At 37.6% G+C, this 6,438-nt stretch overlaps 1 protein-coding gene and 1 long non-coding RNA gene across 4 annotated transcripts in view; both read left to right on the forward strand.

Annotated features, from left to right (window-relative positions):
• Positions 1–6,438, forward strand: part of wwc3 (WWC family member 3) — a 100,800-nt gene that overhangs the window by 8,555 nt on the left and 85,807 nt on the right. The gene's annotated exons all lie outside the window — the stretch shown is intronic.
• Positions 3,035–4,549, forward strand: LOC106512450 (uncharacterized). The gene is made up of 4 exons (XR_001309676.1): positions 3,035–3,234; positions 3,760–3,939; positions 4,213–4,360; positions 4,464–4,549. It is a non-coding gene; the product is annotated as an uncharacterized LOC106512450 (long non-coding RNA).

Here is a 6,438-nt window from a genome sequence, read left to right on the forward strand (position 1 = left end):
CGATTAATCGATTAATCGAAAAAATAATCGACACATTAATCGATTATTAAAATAATCATTAGTTGCAGCCCTAAAAATGGTAGATTTAATGTAAATTAAGTAGTGATGGCTTTATTACACCTGAAGACTAAAAATGTTTTAGATTTATCTTTTTGTAGTGATTGCTTCACACACAGACTAAATAAGTGCTACCACTATGGACCAGTTCCTATTTAGCTGTATTGGTCATAAATCCTCTTATTTTTCTGCACTCTGTTCAGAGAATCAAACAAAAMATTTGTATTTATTTTTCTTTTATTCACTTTGTTGGGCGGGATGCTACACATATGCACTTTAAAGCATGACCCCAGCAGTTTTGTCTGTTTTAACTTCATTGGTGCAKATGTGGACATAACTTTTTTCAAATTTTCTAGATCTTTTAAACTTTTTATTGGTAGTTGACGCTTGGTTGCTTATTTCAACTTCTTTTTAGTTTCCATTTCCAATCTTCGTGCAGGATTGACAAAACCTGTCTTTATAAAAAAAATGTGACCGGTAACTCCTGTTGAATAAAGACTTTTGCACAGCAAAACACACACATGATTTCTCACCTATGATTCCAGCAGTAGGAATGTAGTAGCTGCATGTAATCTGGATAAGAGAAACCCGATTTCCTTGAAGGCCTCCTCTCCTCCCTGCGAGCTGATTAACCATTGTTACGTGAAGCCTTTAGTAGTTTCACAACATCTCCCAGCTGTCAGTGTATGAGGGAGGAGGTTGTACGTTTGCATGACTAAAAGAAAGCTTCCTGCATTTGTTCTGGTGCTGCTCACTGATTTATTGGCGATCTTAACCAAGGAATGTCTTCAGCCACCATCTGAAACAACCTTGTGTATAAATCACATCTCTGTATAACACTAAAACTCAGACATGCAGCAGATACAAAAAGATATCAGTCTTTTCAGTTTCTGCTCCTAATAAACACACTTATTTCCATCAGCTGTGTGAGAAAACTGTTTGCAAACTATTTAAGCATGAAGTGGGTGCAGCATTAATGATGAGAAGCTTTTACTTCTCTTGACGAGCCTGGTCCTCTGTTTAAAGAGAACTGAAAGGGTAATTGAAGGTTTATTGTCTCCTATTTCTAACACAGTTAAGATGTTCTCAAACTGCCAAAGGTTACAGTATTGACATCTGCTTTGAAAGGTTTGGGATATTGTCCTATTGATTAGAAGGAGACCTTTGACCTATTATGGTCAAAGGTTTTCTATTGCAGGGGTTGACATAAGCGTTATTTAGGTTGTCCAAGAYGACCTATTTTCGTTTCGGACAACCAGATCCCGCCTCCCAGTTGTCCGGTGGACAACCAAGAAAAAAAGACCTAGATTAAAGTTTTCCGCCACGAGTGTCCATCATTTGTAAAAATGAAAGGGAGGAAAAAAAACTTGTTAAAGGTGCCTAGGGGTTGAACTGACGGTTCTTTCACCCAATAGAGAGAACCACAGTCAATGTTTTACCCAATCAGAACAGAGCAGTGCGGGTCATGTTGTCTGACTGGGAAAGCTCGTCAGAGTTTCCTGGAATATTTTTCAAGGATTACGTGTTTTATATATATATATTTCTGAAAAGACCTCGCAGCATTTCCACTGTAACACAGTGTGTTCACAAGCACAACAAAACCCTTTAAATTAAGCAATAATTTTTGWGGCAAAACATGCCAGTTTGGTTAAAAATAAATATTTTTTCTGTGCAAAGAACTTCTTGTGCTATATTTTTTTAAATAAATGTATCAAAGCTCCTCAGATGAAAACACTAAAATGACAGAAGAGCTGTTTAAAACCTCTCTCTCTTTAAGTATTCAGTCCTGAGAACGCTAAACTGTAACTTTTAATATGCACAGAGTATACTCCTATTTAAGTGAAAATGTTTGTCCTGTAAGCAGAAAGAAGCTCATGAATGTTGGCTAACCTCTAGGTATAGAAAATTTTAGTAGCAATATTTTTGCTGCTTTAATCCCCTAGCCTTTGTTTCTATTTTAAAGAAGAGGATGAGGAGGAGAACAAGGATGTTTTACTCAGATACTGAAACGGTCAACCTGCTGACTGAGAACATTTGCATAYAGTAACCTTTGTATACAGAACAATATACTTATTAAATTACATTTTTATTGATTTCTTTGGACAACCAAAATGTTTTGCAGACAACCAGATTTTGGCAACAGGTTGTGTGCTGGACAACCTGAAAAAAAAATCCTTATGTCTACCCCTGTATTGCTAGTGACCAACGTGGTGCAACTCCTACATTGATTTTTACAGCACCTGGTATTTATTCCCAGGCAGTCTCCCATCCAAGTAACTAACCAGGCCCGATCCTGCTCAGCTTCYGAGATCAGACGAGATCTGTCGTGTTATGGCTGCATTGTCCTATTAATGCATCTAATTTTAAATATTTTAAACATTTGTAATATTTCAACTTTATTACACTAAAGATGCAATTTTTGTGTAGTAGTTGTGATTTATACATAAGATAAGTAGATAATGGCTGAACTCTAAAGTTTTTGTTTTGTTTCCTGTCGACCAGCAGTTTTACTCTCTAGCTGAAGAGCCAATCTGATGGTGCTCGCATTGCAGGGGGGAAGAAGGTGTTGTGTTCCTGCTACCTTTGTAGATCACAGGCTCTTTAAAATATCAGCTCTGCTTCCAGTCATTCTCCCATTGTGTATCGCACCGCTTCTTCCACAATACTAACAATCTGTGCAACATCAAATTTGCATGTGTTCTTGTGTGAGCTGCAKCCGTCTCTTCAGCCTCTGCCAGCTGTTGGTTGCAAGGGTATTCAAAGGGGTCCATACCTATGTTCCCTGGGAATCGTAATGAAAGTCATGAAAGATGCTTGGCTCTCTCTTCAGTTGTCTTTTAAAACAAATGAAAAAAAAATGACTGAATGGACCTTTTACCAATTGACGTCATCACGCAAATCACGCATGAAATGAACGTTTTGATTGGATGCCAAAATGCCGACTCCTCCCATATACAGAAGTTGGGGGGTGGGGAGACCTTGTTGAAGAAGGCGAGTTTTAATGTCGATGCTTGGTTTCGGAAAATTGTGGACATCCATGGACAAAATCCCTGATAAGTGTGCCACAGATCCGAGAGGACRTCATTGTGAGGCAACTGTCGAAGGGGGGAAACTGTGTCAAAAAAAGACGATCRCCGAAAAAAGGACATTGAAGCCGGCGAGAGCATGTCCAGCAGAGTAAGTTCGTTATTCTTGTTCTTGTCTTGTTTTCATCAATCTTTTGACTCAAGCATCAGAATGAAAGTTTAAATGCCAAATCTAGCTGAACTTTAGACTGATTTGGTWATTGTTACATCGTCTATTAGCCRCTATAGCATAGCGCCGGGCGTTCGTACGAGCCATTACTATTCAGTCATGTAAACAAAGCYATTGGATTAGCAACAATGTCTCACATAAATGTTCATAGCATCCTTATTTCTTATCCTATTTGTGTAATCTATGGCTTAAATAAAAGCTGTGAAAATTATTGATGTTGTGATGTAAAAATAAGTATCGTCCCAAGAGATACATTCATAAGCTTTATAGGAAATTTTCACTATAGGTTTTGCTAATGTATTTGCTACAGCTCAGACTATTTGATGGAAAATTTGATGCGTGTAAAAATTATATTAATTAAAAGCAATATATCTTACCTGGCTTTTTTAAAATAATGACAAATTCGGTATGGCTGTAATGAATTTGCTGTTATGAATTTTCTTGCAGACAAGGGGGTATCTGCAATCATGTGCCAGCACTACTGTTTGAGTTGGAGCAATATCGAGCTTGTGGGGTGGTGGAACTACAAAGTAAACCAGTCTGCACCCAGTTGCCTTGTTCATGGAAGGGATGAGCCCAAAAACGAACTGCCGAACAAACTACTTGTGATGAGCAGCAAATTTTAATGTGAGTCGAATAATCAGTTATTTTTAATCAATTTGATATTATGCTTATAACACAAATACCCAAACAAGCGATTTGAAGTCAGAAACTCTATCACAAACTGTAATAATAAAATCACACTTGATAAAAATAAATTACAAATTAACTATTTCATGTTTTAAATATTTTCCACATATTTAATCTCTTGTATATTTCTTAGTCATTATTTTTGATAGACTTCTGTTTTAACATATTTATATGAACTTATTGATGACATAAATGACGTTTTTTATGCAGGTGTCATTTAAGACATGAGGTCGGCGTGGAGGTCTCCTGGAAAACGTTGAACTTTTGACCCATGACATCCTGACGACCTGAATGAAAACACCACTGCTGATCTTCATAAGGATATTTGGAGCGTTGAATCTTCTTTGCCATTTTGCAGGTTGATGTTGTATACTTTAAAAAAACCAATAGCACTTAAAGTTTTTTTGAACTTCTTTTATTTTTGCCTTTGTTTTCACATTTTATGCATTGTTGGATTGTAGGTATGCCGTGCCTCTGGTTGCYRTGCCAGATCCTGACCCTCAACCAGATGACGCAGCTGACGACCTAGGCCYGCATCCAGTCTCCACTGACACCATCAGAGAAGCCTGCAAGAAGTTCAAGCATCTTTAAATGTCACACATAAACAGAMGCTGATCTGATTGAAGCACAAACATGCAGCCAGAGCTCAAGTGAAGAATGGTTTCAAGAATGTTTCTTGAAAAAATGTGAAGTTCTGCTGCTGTTTCTTCACACTGTTATGTATTTTTTTTCTTTAGGAAAATGTTTTTGGTAAAATTAAAAGCTGCCTTCTCAAAATGCTTTAATTATTTCTATTGTATTTTAAAGTTCAGTTTTGGAACAAGTACAGTTACTGTTTGACAAAATAAATGGAGTGACCAAAGTCATAATAAATAGAGCTAAAGTGTTACCTTGCATATGGGTGCTTGGAAGAGAGTCAGGTAAGCACAGGTGTGTATGATGTCCTSAAGGATTGGGAGCGGGACCGTCTCAACACGCTCCTCTGGACCAATAGCTGAAGTTCTGCTGTATGCATGATCCAGCTGCTGGAGGTCAGTAGCTGCTGGTAAAAATTTATATATATATAATTTGACACTGCACAACACTCATAAGTATTGATAAACTGTATGTTTATAGACACATTCATGGTTGGTTAAATTCACAAACACACACCCACACATGCAGGAAAAAATAAAGAGACCACTGCAAAACTATAAATTTATCTGATTTTACTCTATAGGTATATGTTGGAGTAAAATTAACATTTTCCTTTTATTCTATGAACTTACAGCATGTCTCACAAATCAAAAGCAAAAAAGTAGTATTTACTTTCAGAAAATGATAAATGGCCAAAATGATAAAGATGCAGTGCTGTCAAACCTCAAATAATGCAAGTAAACATCTTCATATTCTTTTAGAAACAACAACACTGTTTTAACTCAGGAAGCATTCAGAAATCATTTTGGTGTAATTTATTCTCACCAAATACAGGATAACTGTGCTGTGGTCTCTTTATTTTGACAGAGCTGCATGTGTTTAATGACATTTAACTCGCATGTTATTTCTTCTGGTTGGTTGCAAGAAGAATCTCCTAGCATGTGGCTGGTTGAAACTTCAATAAATGCAGGATTCGCATTTCTTGTTTTTCGTTCTGACTTGTTGCACTGGTTAGCTTCTCATCTGTCCGTTAGCATGCTGTTTTGCTGCGAGAGGGTCTCTCTTTGGTCTGTTTCGCATATCCAAGATGAAATGTAAGAATGTAGTCCACAGAGTTCGGATAATTAATTGCCATGCCAGGAAAAAAAAAGGCCGATTACACATGCTACTGTTTTTCGTCGGAGTGAAGTCCTGGCGGCGAATTGAGCCACAGCTTTCTTCTTTTAGTAGCTTTGCTCGATTTTCCTAGAGGAATTCGGTAAACAGAAAAGTTTTCTCCGCTGTCTTTTACTCGATCACATTGCCTCGAGCAATTATACACACTACAAAAGTCACTTTTCCCCATTGCTATCGGAAGTAATGTAAACACTCAACTCAATTGGCAGCTTCCCCCCGGCTTCTGGCTGAGGCGCCAAAAATGTTTGTGCGCACGCGTGATGACGTCAATTGTTAAAAGGTCTATTACAGTGCAGGCATTGTCCTGGGAAACATAGGTACTGGGATAACCGTTGTGGTTTTATTGTTCAATACTCAGACTTTATTGGGGCTGTGTATTACCAAGAATTTGGCGATATGTTACATATCATGATGCAGAGGTCACGAATCTCTATGATATATTGTGATACTGTAAGTGTTGTGGAAATATTTATTTAAGAAGAAACAGAAATATGTGATTCAACGAAAACAGGCACTTTGTAGAATGATATTCAGAGTTTGTTGCAATAAACAAGAACACAGAGGTTAACAGAGCCATCAGGCAGATGTGTGCTGCCCCCTGCCCCCCATGAGGCAGCTTGAAGA

Source organism: Austrofundulus limnaeus, unplaced genomic scaffold (genome assembly GCF_001266775.1).
Source record: "Austrofundulus limnaeus strain Quisiro unplaced genomic scaffold, Austrofundulus_limnaeus-1.0 Scaffold8, whole genome shotgun sequence".
Taxonomy (NCBI): domain Eukaryota; kingdom Metazoa; phylum Chordata; class Actinopteri; order Cyprinodontiformes; family Rivulidae; genus Austrofundulus; species Austrofundulus limnaeus.